The 19,863-nt window shown below is 36.9% G+C and overlaps 1 protein-coding gene and 1 long non-coding RNA gene across 15 annotated transcripts in view; one reads left to right on the top strand and one right to left on the bottom strand.

Annotated features, from left to right (window-relative positions):
- Positions 1-3,673, bottom strand: part of LOC144288909 (uncharacterized) — a 95,506-nt gene extending 91,833 nt beyond the window's left edge. The window contains exon 1 of the long non-coding RNA XR_013356974.1: positions 3,373-3,673. This is a non-coding gene — a long non-coding RNA (uncharacterized LOC144288909). The remainder of the gene's footprint in view (positions 1-3,372) is intronic.
- Positions 1-19,863, top strand: part of GNGT1 (G protein subunit gamma transducin 1) — a 340,050-nt gene that overhangs the window by 157,049 nt on the left and 163,138 nt on the right. The window lies entirely within an intron of this gene.

Raw genomic sequence — 19,863 nt, 5'->3', positions numbered from 1 at the left:
AGCAGGCTCCATGCACCGGGAGCCTGACGTGGGGTTCGATCCCGGGTCTCCAGGATCGTGCCCTGGGCCAAAGGCAGGCGCTAAACCGCTGCACCACCCAGGGATCCCTGAAAAGCTTTTTAAATGCAGATTCCTTGGGTTTACTGCAAACTCTCTGAAAAGTGGAAGACAGGATCATACTTAGAGCCCCCCTGGGGGGGTGGGGAAAATTGGGATTGTGGGCTTTTAAATTTTTTCTTTCTGCTTTTATTGAAATTCAGAAAGCCAAAAGACCAATCTTTACATGAAATGTTTTATACATATAGTTGTATTTCCTTTTTGGTTCTGCCAAGTTTTGAGCAATCTTGATTTTGGTTTGGTTTTTGTTTTTTGAGTGTCAACCTCTCAGCTCTGCAGAGGTACACAAGAAAAAGGATTTAGGCCCATGATTTTAAAGATAAATCAGCATATTCCTTGAGACTAAGCTTGGTAGGATCAGGTCATGTTTAATATTTCTTAGAATCAAAGTAAAACAATCTGATATGCACATTTATTGGCGGGTACTATGCTAAGCATTATGTATGTGTAAGCTCAACATAATATTTTGTAGCTGTTTACAGATGGGAAGGTTGAGGATCAGCCAAGATAAGTAATTCACCGAAGATCATGCAACATCTAAGAAAGGAAACAAAGTCTAAACCTAGGTCAGTTTTACAGCTTTCAGAAGCTCTTAAATACTAATTGTATTATTTAAAAATTAAAAGCACTCGAAAGGAGAAACATAACAAAACAAAAATATTGGGTTTTCTTTCCAGAGTTCACGTATGGTCAAATCATAGCAGGACTTTTTGTTTTAAAGAAGACCATTGTACCGCCTTTAACTTTAAAATCTGTAGAACCAATTCTTTAATTTTATTATTTTAAAAATAATCTACAATTACATAACTTAATAATTGCATGATTCATTTATTGAAAGATGCCTTCATATTTACAGAATTAAAAGAAACACATTTTATTTTATTTATAAATTAGTACTTTTAAGGAGTGTATTGCTAATACCCCATTTTATTCTTGGAGCAATATGCCTTTCTAAACTTATCATTAGAACATTTTCCATCCTCTATCACAGATTATTTGGTATATGTTACACAAAGTGTTTCCTTTCACAGTGATTTTTTGGAGGGTGAACATATAATCTACTTATTAATTTTATATTAACCTTAGGAAAACAAATGAAAGCTACTCTCACATATCTGGTGCCATTTCAGAATTAGATGATAAATGAATAAACTAAAACCTCCAAACATATTCTCTGCAATAACATTGTATGTGAGAGACATTTTGAAGTATTGTATGTAATATTTCCATAGAATATCAGCAAAAAGAATAGTTGTCTACATTTTGTATCAAATTTAGGCAATATTCTAAGGTAGGAAATTTTCCAAATCAGATAATAATGTCTCTTTCTCGTTCCATACATAATAAAGCTTTTTTAAAAAGTTTAACTTAATACGATACTTCAATTTCAGTAACTTCATTTAGTAGTCACTGTTACTATTTTTAAGTGACATTGATTTCCCAGTGATACACATATGATTACATTTTTATGAAATATACCTTGCCATATGTTCTACATTCACAATGACTTAATATTACCTAATTTTCTGACTCATACATTCAAAATGACATTTGTTTTTTTCTGAAACATGTACTCTGCAAACTTTTATTGAAATGTACAACTTACCAAAAAAGTGTACAAATTATAATAAATGTATAGCTCTATGAATTCTCGTCAGGTGAATGCATACCATATATCCAGTGTCCGTATCAAGAAACAGAACATCCCCTGTATCCCAGAAATTCATTCAAGCCATTACCAATCTCTATGATAACCTTTATGCTGATTTTTAACATTTTAGATTAATTTGTTAATTAAATTGGTTGAACTGTAATTTCTTTTCTTTTTTTAAAGAATAAGGGGTAACTATGTGGATAGCCTTTGAGCTTACTGTTTAACTTCAAAATCCTCTTACTCTAATATATAAGTATTCCAAATAAAAAAAGAAAAAAATGTCTACCTAGACTTAATTTCAAATTCCCTACACTCAATACTTGCTCATTAGATTTAGATTATGTTATACTGTTTTTGATATTTATAAGTGAAATTATACATTAAGTACTCTACCAGCTTTTCCCATTCAACATTATGCTTGTGAATTTCCTCCTTGCTGCTGTTTGTAGCAGTAACTTTTTCGTCTTCATTAATATTCCATTGGACAAATATATCATTTTGTTAATTTTTAGTTGGTGGGTATTACATTCTTTTCAGTTTTTAGCTGCTTAAAAATAATACAATGAAAATCATTGTACATATCCTTTGGTTTACAAATGGACTCATTTCTCTGTGTTTGTACCTGGAGTGAATTTGCTGGGTTCCAGGTTTTACATAAATATAGCTGTAGTAGATACTACCAACCTGATTTCCAAAGCAATTTGTATTAATTTCACCACCATAAGCAGAAATGAGTGTTTCAATTGTTCCTCCTGTTTGTCAACAGTTGATACTGTCAGCTTCAGGTTAACCATTTTGATAAAAGGGTATAAATATAAAATTGTGGTTTTACTTTGTACTTCCTCGATAATTAATGACAAGTGCCTTGTCATGTGTACTAGCGATTTGCATATAACTTTTTGTAATGTACCTATTCAGTCTTTTGTCCAATTTTTTACTGATTTGCCTACTTTTTAAAAATTGTCCTGTAAGAGTTCTCCATATATTCTGGACATAAATCCTTTTACCAATGTTAGTCTTTAAAACTCTTCTCCAACCTATGGCCTGCCATTACACTCTCTCAGTGGTATCTTTGGATGAAGAGCAGTTTTTAATTTTAATGTAGTGCAATTTTCCACATTTTCTCTTTATGGTGTTCTTTGTATTGAAGAAATCTTGGACTATTCCAAGGTTATAAATACTTAATCATATGTTTTCTTTTAAAAGTCTTATAGTTTTACTTTTTACATTTATGTCTATAATCCATGTTAATTCAGTGAGAAATATAAAGAATCGATAATTTAAAAAAATAGATATCCAGTTGATTTAGCATGATTTTTGAAAAGACCATTCTCTTTCCATTGCACTGACAGGTCAATTTTATCATATATTAGAGAATTATGAGTCCTTTTCCATACTGGTATTTTCATTTATCTATGCACCAGTTCAACACCACCTTATATATTGGAGCATTATAATAGTCCTTGTCTGCTTTTCCTGCTTTTCTATAAATTTGCCTCAGTTGTTCTTGGCCTTTGAATTCCTGTATAAATTTTTAGAATTGGGGCGGGGCAAGATGGCGGAGGAGTAGGTACCTCAACTCACCTGTCCCACCGACTTACCTAGATAACGTTCAAATCATCCTGAAAACCTACGAACTTGACCTGAGATTTAAAGAGGGAACAGCTGGAACGCTACGGAGGGAAGGGTTTTCGCTTCTAACGAGGTAGGAAGGCGGGAAAAAATACAAAATAATCCAGGGGCCGGGCTGAGGCGGGGCGGGAGCCTCGGGGTCAGGAAGGCCCAGCCCGGGAAAAGCGGGAACTTCAACAATCCACACCGGATTCTTCCCGGGGGGAAAGGCGCTCAGCAGGGAACTCGGGCAGGCTGGCGGGGGGGCCGTGGAGCCTCCGGTCTCCCGGAGTCACGAACGGAGGGCGGGCTCCCCGGGGCGCGGGGGGCGGGGGGCGGAGCTGGGTCAAGGGCCGGAGCGCCACCCAGCGGGTCGGGAGCAGCTCAGGCGGCGGCTCGGGGCGGGGGCTGCGCCCTGCCGCGTTGGGAGCCTTGGGAGCCGCGGCCCGGGAGCGCCATTCCAGCAGCGCAGGCCCCGGAGCCAGGCGGAGGTGGGGAGGGCCCAGGGCAGCGAGGACGCCCCTACCACCTTCCCCCCAAACTGTGCAGGTCAGCGCCCCCGCCCCCGCCCCCGCCCCCGCCCCCGCCCCGGAGCCTCCAGGCCAGCGCGGACTGGGAGACTGCGGTGGTGACTGGGGGAGCTGACTCCAGGGCTGGGGACCTGGCCGCCGCCACTGTTGTCGTTCCTCCCTGTGTCATTGTGCGCCTGGGCGGGGGGGGGGGGGGGGGAGGGGGGACAGGGGACAGAGGCCTCACAGAGTCAACAGCTCCCACTGAGCCCGGCACCCGGCAGGAGGCAGGACAGCTCCCCCAGGTGCACACACCTGAGAATCAGCACAGCAGCCCCTCCCCCAGAAGACCAGCTGGAAGGAAAGGGGGAGAGCGAGTTCTTGACCAAGGAGCCCTGGAAAGCTCCAGGGGAAGTCGAGGGATTTACAGTATATAGAACCGGAGGGTACCCCTCCTTTCTTTTTTCTTCCTTTTTCCAGTACAACTCGTTTTGAGATCAGACTGTAAATATCCAATTTTTTTTTCTCTTTTCCCACCTTAACTACAATATTTTACCACCTCTTCATTTTTGAGATTCTTCCTTTTTGACTTTCATATTTCTACAATTACAGGTCCTAGATATATTTTCCACTTCTAGAGTCCCTTCAACATACTACACTTAATTTGGGGAGATATACAAGATATGTTTTTTGTTGTTGTTGTTGTTTTGTGTTTCTTTTCTCTGCCTCATTTTGTTCTACAATGGCAGAAGTTAATACCTCTGAAAACATGACCAGTATGCACCCAGAACCAAGTGGTATACTGTGCTGGTTCATTCTGTGAGATTCCCCAATCCCATTCTGCCCCCCTCTTTTATCTCATTTATGTTTTGGTGGTCAATGGTGGGGTCCCCTACCAGCATTTCTGGTTTACATTAATTTGGGCCTCAGATCTTCTAACATACAAAACTTAATATACTCAGAAACAAGAGGATCACCCTCTAGAACCCCTCAGGTAGACTACATTCTCCCTCCACTGCAACTTTGTCACCACCACCATCTCCCAGTCCCCCCTCCCTTTTTTTCTTTTCCTTTTTTTTCTTTTTTTCTTTTTTCTGTTTCTTTTCTTTTTCCTCTTCTTTAGGATTCCTGGACTTTTATTTTTTACTACTTTGTTTTAAAATTTGTTTTTCACTTTAGTGATCCTTTTGTTTTATTTCATTCTGATCTTTGTTTTCAATTTCTGGTCTCTGAACTCGGCACAATCATCTAGGGTAAAATTTACTTAGGTCGTGGTTGATATTTTTGACACAGCCCGCTCATAATGCCACTCTGCACTGAGCAAAATGACTAGAAAAAAGAACTCACCACAAAAGAAAGAATCAGAAACAGTACTCTGTACCCCAGAGTTACAGAATTTGGATTATACTTGAAAGTCAGAAAGCCAATTCAGAAGCAAAATTATAAAGCTACTGGTAGCTCTGAATAAAATCATAAAGGAATCAAGAGACTTCATGGCTGCAGAATTTAGATCTAATCAAGCCAAAATTAAAAATCAATTAAATTAGATGCAATCCAAACTGGAGGTCCTATCAATGAGGGTTAATTAGGTAGAAGGAAGAGTGAGTGACGTAGAAGATAAGTTGATGGCAAGGAAGGAAGCTGAGGAAAAAAGAGAAAAACAAAAGACCATGAGGAAAGGTTAAGAGAAATACATGACAGCCTCAGAAGGAAAAATCTACGTATAATTGGGATTCCAGAGGACACCGAGAGGGCCAGAGGGCCAGAAAGCATATTTGAACAAATCATAGCTGAGGACTTCCCTAACCTGGGAAGGGAAACAGGCATTCAGATCCAGGAGATAGAGAGATCCCCCCCTAAAATCAATAAAAACTACTCAACACCTCGACATTTAATAGTGAAACTTGCAAATTCCAAAGATATAGAAGAAATCCTTAAAGCAACAAGAGACAAAGGATCACTGACTTATAAGGGGAAAATATTAGATTAACAGCAAGCCTCTCCACAGAGACCTGGCAGGCCAGAAAGGGCTGGCAGGATATATTCAGGGTCCTAAATGAGAAGAACATGCAGCCAAGAATACTTTATCCAGCAAGGCTCTCATTCAGAATAGAAGGAGAGATAAAAGCTTCCAAGATAGGCAGAAACTGAAAGAACATGTGATCAGCAAACCAGCTCTGCAAGAAATATTAAGGGGGACCCAGTAAAAGAGAGAGGAAGGCCAAAGAAATAATCCACAAAACAGGGACTGAATAGGTAATACGATGACACTGAATTCATATCTTTCGATAGTAACTCTGAACGTGAATGGGCTTAATGATCCCATCAAAAGGTGCAGGGTTTCAGACTGGATAAAAAAGCAAGACCCATCTATTTGCTGTCTACAAGAGACTCATTTTAGATCTAAGGACACCTACAGCCTGAAAATGAAAGGTTGGAGAACCATTTACCATTCAGATGGTCCTGAAAAGAAAGCAGGGGTAGCCATCCTCATATCAGATAAACTAAAGTTTATCCCAAAGACTGTAGTAATGGATGAAGAGGGACACTATATCATATTTAAGGGATCTATCCAACAAGAGGACCTAACAATCATGAATATTTATGCCCATAACATGGGAGCTGCCAAGTATATCAATCAATTAATAACCAAAGACATACTTAGATAATAATACACTTATACTGGGAGACTTCAACAGGGCATTTACTGCAAATGACAGATTTTCTAAGCACAACATTTCCAAAGAAACAAGAGCTTTATATGACACACTGGACCAGGTGGATTTCACGGATATTTACAGAACTTTACAACCAAATGCAACTGAATACACATACTTCTCAAGTGCATATGGAACTTTCTCCCCAAATAGACCACATACTGGGTCACAAATTAGGTCTCAACCGATACCAAAAGATTGGGATTGTCCCCTGCATATTTTTAGACCATAATGCTTTGAAACTTGAATATCACGAATAAATAAATTAAAAAAAAAAACAGATATTAAAAAAAAAAAAAAAGAAACTTGAACTCAATCACAAGAAAAATTTGCAAGAAACTCAAACATGTGGAGGTTAAATAGCATCCTGCTAAAAGATGAAAGGGTCAACCAGGAAATTAGAGAAGAATTAAAAAGATTCATGGAAACTAATGAAAATGAAGATACAACCATTCAAAATCTTTGGGAGACAGCAAAAGCAGTCCTAAGAGGGAAATACCTCTCAATACAAGCATCCCTAAAAAAATTGGAAAAAACTCAAACAAACTAACCTCGCACCTAAAGGAACTGGAGAAAGAACAGCAAATAAAACCTACACACAGCAGAAGAAGAGAGTTAATAAAGATTCAAGCAGAACTCAATGAAATAGAGCCCAGAAGAACTGTAGAACAGATAAACAAAAGCAGGAGTTGGTTCTTTGAAAGAATTAATAAAATAGATAAATAATTAGCCAGTCTTATTAAAAAAAAAGACTCAAATTAATAAAATCACAAATGAAAAAGGAGAGATCACAACCAATACCAAGGAAATACAAACGATTTAAAAACATGAGCAGCTATACGCCAATAAATTAGGCAATGTAGAAGAAATGGATGCATTTCTGGAAAACCACAAACTACCTAAACTGGAACAGGAAGAAATAGAAAACCTGAATAGGCCAATAACCAGGGAGGAAATTGAAGCAGTCATCAAAAACCTCCCAAGACACAAAAGTCCAGGGCCAGATGGCTTCCAGGGAAATTCTATCAAACATTTCAAGAAGAAACAATACCTATTCTACTAAAGCTGTTCTGAAAGATAGAAAGGGATGGAATACTTCAAAACTCATTTATGAGGTCAGCATCACCTTAATTCCAAAACCAGACAAAAACCCCACCAAAAAGGAGAATTATAGACCAATATCCCTGATGAACATGGATGCAAAAATTCTCAACAAGATACTAGCCAATAGGATCCAACAATACATTAAGAAGATTACTCAGCATGACCAAGTGGGATTTATCTCCGGGATGCAAGGCTGGTTCAACATTCGTAAAGCAATCAACGTGATAGATCATATCAACAAGAGAAAAAACAACAACCATAGGATCCTCTCAATAGAGGCAGAGAAAGCATTTGACAAAATACAGCATCCATTCCTGATCAAAACTCTTCAGAGTATAGGGATAGAGGGAACGTTCCTCAGCATCTTAAAAGCCATTTGTGAAAAGCCCACACAAATATCATTCTCAGTGGGGAAACACTGAGAGTCTTTCCCCTGAGATCAGGAACACGACAGGGATGTCCTCTCTCACCGTTGTTATTCAACATAGTACTAGAAGTTCTAGCCTCAGCAATCAGGCAACAAAAAGAAATAAAAGGCATTCAAATTGGCAAAGAAGAAGTCAAACTCTCCCTCTTCACCGATGACATGATACTGTACCTAGAAAACCCAAAGACTCCACTCCAAGATTGCTAGAACTCATACAGTAATTCGGCAGTGTGGCAGGATACCAAATCAATGCCCAGAAGTCAGTGGCATTTCTATACAGTAACAATGAGAGTGAAGAAAGAGAAATTAAGGAGTCAATCCCATTTACAATTGCAACCAAAAGCATAAGATACCTAGGAATAAACCTAACCAAAGAGGTAAAGGACCTACCCTAAAAACTACAGAACATTTCTGAAAGCAATTGAGGAAGACCCAAAGAGATGAAAAAAATATTCCATGCTCATGGATTGGAAGAATTAATATTGTGAAAATGTCAATGCTACCCAGGGCAATTTACACATTTAATGAAATCCCTACCAAAATACCATGGACTTTCTTCAGAGAGTTGGAGCAAATCCTTTTAAGATTTGTGTGGAATCAGAAAAGACCCTGAGTCTACAGCCATACCACCCTGAACGTGCCTGATCTCATCAGAAAAGACCCCAAATAGCCAGGGGAATATTGAAAAAGAAAACCAGAGCTGGGGGGCATTACAATGCCGGATTTCAGGTTACATTACAAAGCTGTGATCATCAAGACAGTATGTACTGGCACAAAACAGACACGTAGATCAATGGAACAGAATAGAGAATCCAGAAATGGGCCTTCAACTCTATGGTCAACTAATACGACAAAGCAGGAAAGACTATCCACTGGAAAAAAGACAGTCTCTTCAATAAATGGTGCTGGGAACATTGGACAGCCACGTGCAGTAGAATGAAGCTAGACCATTCTCTTACACCAGACAAAAAGATGAACTCAAAATGGATGAAAGATCTAAATGTGAGACAAGATTTATAAAAATCCTAGAGGGGAACACAGGCAACACCCTTTTTGAACTTGGCCACAGCAACTTCTTGCAAGATACATCTATGAAAGCAAGGGAAACAAAAGCAAAAATGAACTACTGGGACTTAAGATAAAAAGCTTCTGCACAAAAAAAAAAAAAAAAAAAAAAAAAAAAAAAAAAAAAAAAAAAAAAACCTTCTGCACAGCAAAAGAAACAGTCAACAAAACTCAAAGACAACCTACAGCATGGGAGAAGATATTTGCAAATGACGTATCAGATAAAGGGCTAGTATCCAAGATTTATAAAGAACGTATTAAATTCAACCCAAGACACAAACAATCCAATCATGAAATGGGGAAAACAAAACAAAAACAAAACAGAAATTTCACCAAAGAAGCCCTACCCATGGCCAACAAGCACATGAGAAAATGCTCCACATCACTGGCCATCAGGGAAATACAAATCAAAACCACAATGAGATACCTCCTCACACCAGTGACATTGGTGAAAATTAACATGACAGGAAACAACAAATGTTGGAGAGGATGTGAGATTGGGGAACCCTCTTGCACTGTTGGTGGGAATGTGACCTGGTACAGCCACTCTGGAAAACTGTGTGGAAGTTCCTCAAAGAGTTAAAAATAGAGCTACCCTGTGACCCAGCAATTTCACTGCTGGGGATTTACCCCAAAGATACAGATGCAGTGAAACGCCGGGACACCTGCACCCCAATGTTTATAGCAGCAATGTACACAATAGCCAAACTGTGGAAGGAGCCTCGGTGTCCATCGAGAGATGAATGGATAAAGAAGCTGTGGTCTGTGTATACAATGGAATATTACTCAGACATTAGAAAAGACGAATACCCATCATTTGCTCCAATGTGGATGGAACTGAAAGGTATTATGCTGAGTGAAGTAAGTCAATCTGAGAAGGACAAACATTATATGGTCTCATTCATTTGGGGAATATAAAAAATAGTGAAAGGGATTTAGGGGAAAGGAGAGAAAATGTGTGAGAAATATCAGAGAGGGTGACAGAACATGAGAGATACCTAACTCTGGGAAATGAAAAAGGGGTGGTGGAAAGGGAGGTGGGTGGGGAATGGGGTAACTGAGTGATGGACTCTGAGGGGGGCACTTGATGGGATGAGCACTGGGTGTTATGCTATATGTTGGCAAATCGAACTCCAATAAAAAATATACAAAAAATAAAATAAAATTTTCCAAAGTCCATAAAAACTTTAGAATTTGATGTTGATTTTTAAAAAATATATCCATTGAAATTTTGATTGGGATTACATTATATTTATAACCTAATTTAAGGAAACTTGACATGCATCTCTCCATTTAAAGGCCTCTTTAAATTTTGTACTTTCAGTATGATTTTTATACATTTTTTCATTTGGATTTATTAGTAGGTGTTTGATGTTTTATTTTAAAATTATAAAGGTAATTTTTAAAATAAATTATTTTACTAGTGTTTTCTATATTAGACTTGCTATATTCAGTTACTATTTCTAATAATTATAGATTCCTTTGGATTTTCTTCAGACACATTTATGTCCTCTGAAAATAATGGTAGTTTATTTCTTTTATTACAATCTTAATGTCTTACAGCACTGGATAGAACTTCTTGTCTAATTTTGAATAGAAGTGGTGACAAAGAACATCTTTGTGTTCTTATCTCAGGGGAAAGTTGTCACCATTCAGCATGATGTTTGCCGGATGTTCTTTTGCAGATGATCTTTTTTTCAGATTGAAGAAGTTCTTTCCAATTCCTAATTTTCTAAGAATTTCATTGTGTTAACTGTATTCTCCCCCCTTTTCCAACTCTCCAGCAGATCTTTACCTTTGCAGCACTCTAACATTGGAAAAAATGTTCCTCTCTTCATATGCATATTTTCTTCAATTCTCACTGCTTCTATAGTTCTCCAATGTCTATGTAAACAAAACATTTTAACTTTACCTCACTGTATCTAAGTGGAGGAGGATCATTGGGAAGCTATAATCTAATCATCCTGCCCAGAAGTGGACTTCATCTTAATATTTCAAGACTTTTGTCACTTTGTTCAATCATTTTCTATTTTAAGTTCCAGATGGGCAAATTTTTATTTCTTAAACATTCAGAATAAGATTTATTCTTTTACTGGGGGAATTTTAAGACAAATACTTTCATGACTTTTTTTTTGTAATTTTTTTTTTTGCTTTCTTCTTTTGATGCTTCTTTTTCTTTTTAAAAAGTTTTTTATTAAGTGAGTTATGTTTTCTTGCCTAATACTGAAGGACAATATAGAATACTGGCTTTCAACTTTTTTCTTCTGCTGTTACACACATGAAGGATGACATTTATTTGTATATCACATCCTATTAGCATACGTGGAACATAATATAATTCTCATGCCACAAGTATTAGTCTGTCTCTAATGTTGTATTTCTTATTTCTCTCCTGTTGACACTTCCTTTAGTAGAAAGTATCTGTGTATGATTAAACTATTATTCTTATTTCTAGGATTTTTCTGAAGTATCATTTCTGTGAGTATAAGTAATATTTTGATAGAAAAGTGAGCTCCCTTGCCACGTCTTAGCACAAAATTCCACCCGAAGCACTTACTATACCAAATGAGCTGAAGTCAAAGTGTTTCTTGTCACAGAAATGAAAATACCAAAATATGTTTATGTCAGATGAACTGTCATTATACTCCCAAATAGAACTGGCTTTTAGAAGCATCTACTGCAAAGACCTCTGTACTTACTGGAGTCAAGGTTGAACAAATTAGAAGGAATGATTTGTCCATCAAATATACTTATGATAAAATAAGTGAAAATTTTATGCTAAATAAATGCATGCTGAATTAAAATGATTCTTAACCAATACCTAAAACTTTAGAATATTCCTCAGGGTTTAGTTTATTTTTGCAAGTTACTGAAAATGTTAAATATTAGAGCTCAATATTTTCTCTGAGAGTTCTTTTTCATAACTTTAATTGTTAAAAAAAAATGAATAGTGTGCTTGATACTGATCAGACTTGAAATTAGCCATATCTCAAAATGATATTTTTCAGATTAAATTTTAAAAGAATAAATTATATAGGCCCATATACTGCATATATATAGTAGGATAACTACAATGGTAATCTGTAATCTTTAAACTGTATTCTCATCTGTGGCAGGCACAAATGTCTTGTGATTCTTGCACTATTGAAAATGAGGATTTTTTTGTATTCTTGTTAGATCACAATAATATCAAATCATGCACACAGTCCCCCTTCTAGAATATTTTCTGTTAGTCATAAAATATTGAAGCCCTTCTGTTTGCCGTGTTACATCCTGTGAGAATCATATTCAAAGTGTAATGTTTGGCTTCTGATTTCAAGAAAATTACAGTCTTGTTAAAGCTTGTATACTTATATAAAGTGCAAAACAGGTAGGCAATCTGATATAGTGTTTCTCAAAATCTAGTTCTTAGAATATATACATTTTAAAAATTAGATTATCTGGACTGCTTGCCAAAGTTGTTGATTCTGAGGCCCTCTACAGAAAAAAAAAAAAAAATCAGAATATCTGAGTTAGGCCTGGGCATATGCACTTTGTACAATTTATTATTTATTTTGCATAGAAAACTTGAGGACCACTGGTAAGGCAATAAAAACTTGGAACCAGACCACATCAAATTCAGGAATATCACATCTTAATTAAATGTATGATCTTCAGAAAGTTTTCTAAGCCTTTCTCTAGCTCCTTTTCTTGTATGTAAAATAGAGATAACACCTACAGATGGAATAATTAGATGTAGTGCATGTATACTGACCAATATACCGCATGTTAAATAGTAATTGCTCAATAAATGCTATTACTAACATGCTTTTAAGAAATAGCTAGGAATTATGTGTTCGAAACTCAGTAGTGGGTTGTGGAAGCTTCCCACTGCTGATTAGAATAGAGTAGCTTGCAGCAAACATGTCCCTACCAAACAACTACAAAATTGTTACATTTAAAAAGAAAAATCACCAAAGTAAAGGCATTAGAGAGCTACTGAAAGAAACAATTAAGACTTGTGAGTCAAAGATTCTAGAAAGAGGGGAATAGAGGTGATTTTCACAAGTAGTGTTTTCAAGGGGACATTACCAATTCTGAGTGAGGCAACTGGGATATTCATCTACAATCTCGTGTTTTGTCATTGATTGACAAATGTCCTTGCTAGGTGTAGGAAGCTAGGGGAGTTAATTTTTTTTTTGTGGAGGGGAGTTAATTTCTTGGCAGTAAAGGACTACCATATGCAAGGGCAAATGTAGCTTTGGAGAATGTCTTTGGACAAAGAGGTACAGATACTAGCAATGAAAAGAATTGGAAGTCAGCTAGAGTCCACTGAAGTGATTAAGGCAGAGGAAGATGAGCCAGATGAACAAGGTGGTTAAACTCCACACTAATATTCTGATTTATATATGCCCTATGTTAAAGTGATGCTGTCTTTTCATTATTTCTAAATAAAGTAGTAGTCAGTGACAATTTGTAGTGTGGCTAATTGTTACAGAAACCACAACTTCTATTCATCATCTCCCTCTTCAACTACTCCTAGATTCCTTTCAACCTAAGCCAGTACTTTTGCTGGCCTGGTGGACACCCAGACCTTCATCACTCAAAGTCTGAACATCTGTGGTTATTATGCCCTTTTTCAGGCTATGGTTGCTCTAAATGCCCATTCCTAGCTATTAATGAACATGGGAGCAAACCAATCACCCCAGTGAATCCCTCCAGTTGTAGATATATGTACTTCCATTATGCAGCAGCAACTCTATTTCCTCATGATAATCAGGGCTGAGCGGCTAGTACAGCAACTTCTTTCTTTGGTGCTTTCAAAGTGATAATTAAAAGTTACTGGATCTTTTAGTGAAAGAATCCTTTCTCACCCCAGATGCCATGCTGACCAAAGAACAAGGACTTCTAATAAAGCAGAGCCTAAACTGATGTGGATATAAAATAAACAAACATCCCCACACACACCCCGAATGTCTCAAGTTAATCACTTGGAATGATAGTGAGAGCAATCCCTTTTACTTCCATCCTTTGGGTGGGAGAACTTGGCATTCTGCCTACAGCAGCACCATAAATATGCCTTGACCCTGCATGTCATCCCCAGGCTAGTGCTTGAGCTGCCCCTGTAAAAGGCCATAAGAAATGATACATTATATGGAAAAATCAGTGGATCCCTTGGTATGAAGCAATGCTATGCAGTATTACTTTATAATTAACTGGATATTCTGTGGGGTCTGGGGCTCAGCTGGCCAAGACTCTGTGGGTAGGAAAAGTAAACTCATAATTGGAATATGCATCAATCCTAATAAGGACAAATTACTGCCTCCTATAGGGAAGAAGAGTTCAGATGTATTCAACTTGCCATCAAGGTGATGAGTGGGCTCCCAGGGCGTGACACCGTATTGAGGATTTTGGGTTAGTTTTTGCAGCTATTCAGTTAGACACTCAGCAGCAAGGATAGATGGTAGTCTTAGTGAGACAGACTGTATGTACTGTTACGTTGTGTGCTTTGCCACCATAGTTATTCTATTCATTTGCACATTGTGTAAGCACTGGGATGACTGAAAAAAGGAAGCTGGCTAGTCTCTACCAGATGAGTCATGTTATCCATCTGATTGCTCGTGGCCTCTGCTGCAGTGGATGTTCCTGGGTGGCATTGATATGAGGTAGCCAAACATATACTTTTCCTACAGTTGCCTCCAGTAGTTAGTTGTGAACTCTATGAAGTGGCTGTTCTGGTGCTTGAAAACTTGAGAAACAAAGTGATATGTGACTTTCAGAGCACAGAGTATGAACAAAGGAAGAAAAGCTAAGGCAGGTAGGAAAACCAAAGCAATTTAATCAACCCTAAAGAAAGCCCTGAAGAAATTGAATACACAGGTCCTCTCCAGTGTCTTCACAGAAGGCTCATGAATGGAACGGCCATGATGGAAAGAATGGAGGCAATTTGTACATCTAATAGTATGCATTCTGTTTCACTGATCAGCCAGAGAAGGGCGGAAGACCCTGAGTTTGAGGAATCTTGGGCCAAGAGGTGGTTGAAATTACAAAAAAAAAAAGACGTAATGCCTTCACCTCTCTGACAACTTAGCTCCAAGCTGGGGATCAACATGAGAAAGCTACAATACTCTTCTCGCCTAGTCATCATTCTAATATCATGAGGCCATTTAGGTAGCGTGAATGGTACAACACTTCCCTGCATTAAATCAACACCCAAATCACTTAGTCCTTTCTTATGAAATGCCCTTTCAAGTATATTTCCACGTGTATTTATTTCTGTGGCACTGGGGGGAAATGCAAGTTTTGGAGACAAACCAGGTTAAAATTTTATCTTGGTAATTTGACATGATTTTAAAAATTATCTCATATACCTAGAACAGAACCAGTCACATAACGAAATACTAATGAATATTATCACCAGTGCTGTTATTTATCCTAGCCCTAAAGAAATTTAATAAACAATTAATTCCAAAATTGCCACTGTGTACTCTAGAGAGAAAAAAATCCTTCAACCTTTATAAGATAAATTTTACTTTTTTGTAAAGAAATAGATTAAATGTCACTATTTACATGTTTTGTACTGACATTTCCAAAGGAGGCATATTTGGCCTGAAGGTTCCCGGAAAACAAGACCTTTACATTATTTATTTTATAGTTTTCTATTCCTTCGGTCAAATCAGGTGCGTATCAGTTGCTGCTACTTCCTCAAGGGTGGTTTATTTATCAGGCCAGCTAGACGGAGCTCAATACTGACTTTTAAAATGAAGAAGGAAAGTTAATGTTCTTTTTCAGAGTAATACCTACATCAATATTTCAGTCATTCACCCAGGTCATGTAAAGCTGCAGTTTAAAATTCCCAACACACCATGGCTTAGACATTTTATGACCCTGAGCATTCAGGGCAGTTGACTTATTAACCAAAAGATAGTGTTTAACCTCTTGTGGTTCTCACCAGGCAAATGCATTCTGGCCCTCTTTTTGCATTCTTAGGGACTGAGAAATTACTAAAAAATAGTAATTTTCCTGGGATGTATTGTCACTGCTCCACCATTCTGTCAGGATGAGGATTGCATTAGTATATGTACATCTTTCTGAATAATTTCAGCTAAATGTGAAAAGCAGCAACAGTTGTTCTTATATATATATATATGTCATTTGACTGTGATGCTTTTAAGATGAAACAATATATTATATAGTCAAGGCATAAAATATTAGTTAAAATTCTTTGGTCAGAGTTCATTTACAGAGACTATCATGCTCTGGAGCCCCTTTGAACAGAGATAGATTTATAACTGGGTATTTGAAGGCTTACAGAACTTGGAGTTGCTGAAGAAATAGTCTTAGCGCAAAATCAATATTTCAGGCCAACTTTCCTACCAGGGACTGTGGACAAGCAGACCAACTGGAAAGATTTCTTTCATTTCTGTCATTCAGAGCCAGCCCTGAGGAACTCTCTTATGTAGTAATTATCAACTTTTTTTGCTGGTGCCAGAATATCATGCAGAAAAAACACTTTTCTTCCCCTGCTAAGTATAAAACAGAGCACATTTTTTCCCCCTTTGGATAACTGGCCATAGGGAACTTCCTGTAAGACCAAATATGTGGTTAAAGCTAAATAGTAAAAACAGGGATGCTGAGGACCCTATTTATGTGTTATTTATTCTTTCTGGTCGTTGGGGCCCATCCTATGTTCAACCTTCATTGAACAATGACATGCTCCATGCACATGAGTTAGTGGATCAAACAATACTCCATTCATCACAAGCAGTTTAAATGCTATAATCCCTTGTATTCTGTGGTCCAGTATTTAGTCTTTACTGAGAATCAGTAGTAAGCTAGAAGCTGACTTTTCAAATCAAAACTAGTCTTCATCAGAAGAAAACAGTCTTCCTCCAAATCCTAAGGACAGTTCTGCACCATGGTTCTCCTTTGGGATTGGCAAGAGGCATCACATGATATTTTAAGGCATCACACACTCATTACAATTGGGACTGCCTTGTTATAAGGCTCAAGTGGTAGGAAAGCTTATGTCATAAATTGGAATGGCTGAAGATCTTTCTTTTTCTTTGAGATGACTTAAATCTGGCAATCTTTTGTGTTTCCTAGTAAGTGGGTAGGATGGTGAACTCAAGTATGATCTAGGTTGCTTCTAAAATCTAAAGCACAATGTGCTTCTTTATTGTACAGTATAACGTGCAGCAACTTTTCTCTCACTTTAGGGGGAATATTTGATGCACCTCAGACCAATGGAGTCCCAGATATTTCACTGATGTGCAAGCTCCAGAATATTCATGGGATTTATTGTTTATCCTTTCTCATGCTGTGTTTTAGGCATTTGTGATTTCTCCCATTTTATGCTCATCTGATCTACCTAACATAGTATCAATATAATGAATGGTGTGATGTTCTGTAGGATAACTAAATAATATCTTTTTGGACTATAAACTAGAGCAAGATAATTGATATAGCCCTGAGGTAAGTCAGTAAAAGTATGCTGCTCTTCCTGACATCCTTGCAGTATTTTGATTACTTTTAATTACTAGGGTAAGGAAAAAGCATATTTCAAGTCAATAGTTACATATTAGGAACCAAGGATATATTAATTTGCTCCTGGAAAGGTAGTTATACTAAAAATTTGAACACTCCAAGGTATGTGAAATTAGTTTTAATTTCTGCATTTGGTATTTTTCTATCAAATGAATCTATCACCTGATCATCATAAGCCCCAGTGTTAACTGGGAGATGACATTAGTGTTTTGAAATTCTGGTGATAATGTTAGGTCAGATCTAGTATCTAATTATCTTCAGATTTCTCTTTTCCCAGTGTGTAGTCATAGTGGAAAGGTACCAATGGGTAAGACTTAGAAAAAGACTCATGTTGTGGGGTCCCTTTCAATCAGTGAATTCCAAGGCTAGCAACTGGCTTGTCTGTGAATTAAGAAGCTATGAAGTTGGGTTTCTGTCCATAAATCTGGAATTGTTTGCCTTATATATGTTATTCTACAATGACCATTTATTTTATTCCTATGAATTACATGGTTAATTAGACTTCACCACAAATGTATGTAGGCTTATTACACCCTGATTACCATTCAGTCTCAGGCTTATTATGGAAATTGACTCGCCTATCTCTTAAATACTCTCACCTGGTCCTTTGCTTCTAATTCAGGAGAATCCATTTATTTTGATTATAAATAATAGAAGGGAAATTTGGTGATCCATATCTAAAGACAGTATAAGAAATAGGGAAAATCAATATAACATTCTGGCAAATGACAAAACCCAGAAATATTGTCAACACTAAACTATATTCTACTAAATTTATTGAAAAGTAATTATTTAAAAAAGCGTTCCTTAAACATTCAGACAAATGCACTGAATCTCATGTAAGCAAAAGAAAACAGTTTCATATTAGATAGCTTTTTATGAGAAAATTCTATGTCAGGAAAAAGTATTCAAGATACATAGGGGAAAATGTGTGAACCAAAGATATTTTACACCCTCACTTCAGCTGTGTAGTATAAAAACTATTGATAATTTTGAGTATATAGAATATTAGAGAATATTGTGTTCATAAGCCTTCCTGAAGAATCTATTGGAGCACAATTTTCATCAATACAAAAACTTACAGAAAAAAAATCAGTAAAGAGGATGGTAATGAATAATGAATATCCTTAACAGTAAAACTTTGACTAAAACAACAACAACTTGAAATAAAAATAGTAGGATGGTTTGTAAATATTAAATATTCTGATAAAATAGAAATGACAGCTAACAAAACTGGCATAATAAGGGGAGAAAAGGTGGAAAGTCAAAGTATTTTCTTTAAAGCTGACAAGCAATAAAAAGTTAACCATACACGTAAAAGTACAACGGTAAAAAAGGTACAAAAGTACAGAGAAAGTTACTGTGTTACTGAATAAGGTTGTAAGGTAGAAGAAATGGAGAAACAAGTTGCATACCGCATGGTTTTCCACTTCATATGAAGATAAAAGTATACAGTTAAACCCTTGCATTATAAATACAAACTAATTACTAAAATAGCGTCAACAAAAAAAGGGACAGAAAATAGTCCACGTAAACAAAAAGTAAGTAAAGCATTAGAAAAATGCCAGAACAGGAACCAAACTTATTGTCATACTAGTAAACATTCTTTGGCTTAATTCAATTATAAGAAAAACATTTTAAATTGTTGTTCAAAGCAAGATCCAAGTCTGTGTTGTGTAAAAGAGATATATCTTTACTGATTTGAAGATATTGAAAAATACAAAGATGTGGAAAGTAGACTGAGAGATGAAAAATAGCTGGTACTTTCTAATCTTCTGCAAGATGATGGAAGCTGCTAAAATTTTTATGTATCCACATGTCCTCTAAAAAAGCACACAAGAAATGAGAAAATAAAATATATTTCATTTACCTACCATACATAATGGGTAGCTAGGATAACTATATGACCAAAAACTACAATGTTCATGGAGATGAACAATAAATAGCCAAGACCAATAAATAAATAAATAGCCAAGACCAGAATGCTCCCTAGAACCCACTCCACAGTCAGGGTCAGGTGGGCATTCTAGAGAGAAGGGGAGACTGTGCCTGGGACCTGAACTGGTGGGAAATAGGTTATATCAACTGTTGCCACTCTGATTGGGAAATACTGAGTATGAACATTAAAATTTG

Source organism: Canis aureus, chromosome 18 (genome assembly GCF_053574225.1).
Source record: "Canis aureus isolate CA01 chromosome 18, VMU_Caureus_v.1.0, whole genome shotgun sequence".
NCBI classification, from domain to species: Eukaryota; Metazoa; Chordata; class Mammalia; order Carnivora; family Canidae; genus Canis; species Canis aureus.
This window is presented reverse-complemented; position numbering and strand designations above follow the sequence as displayed.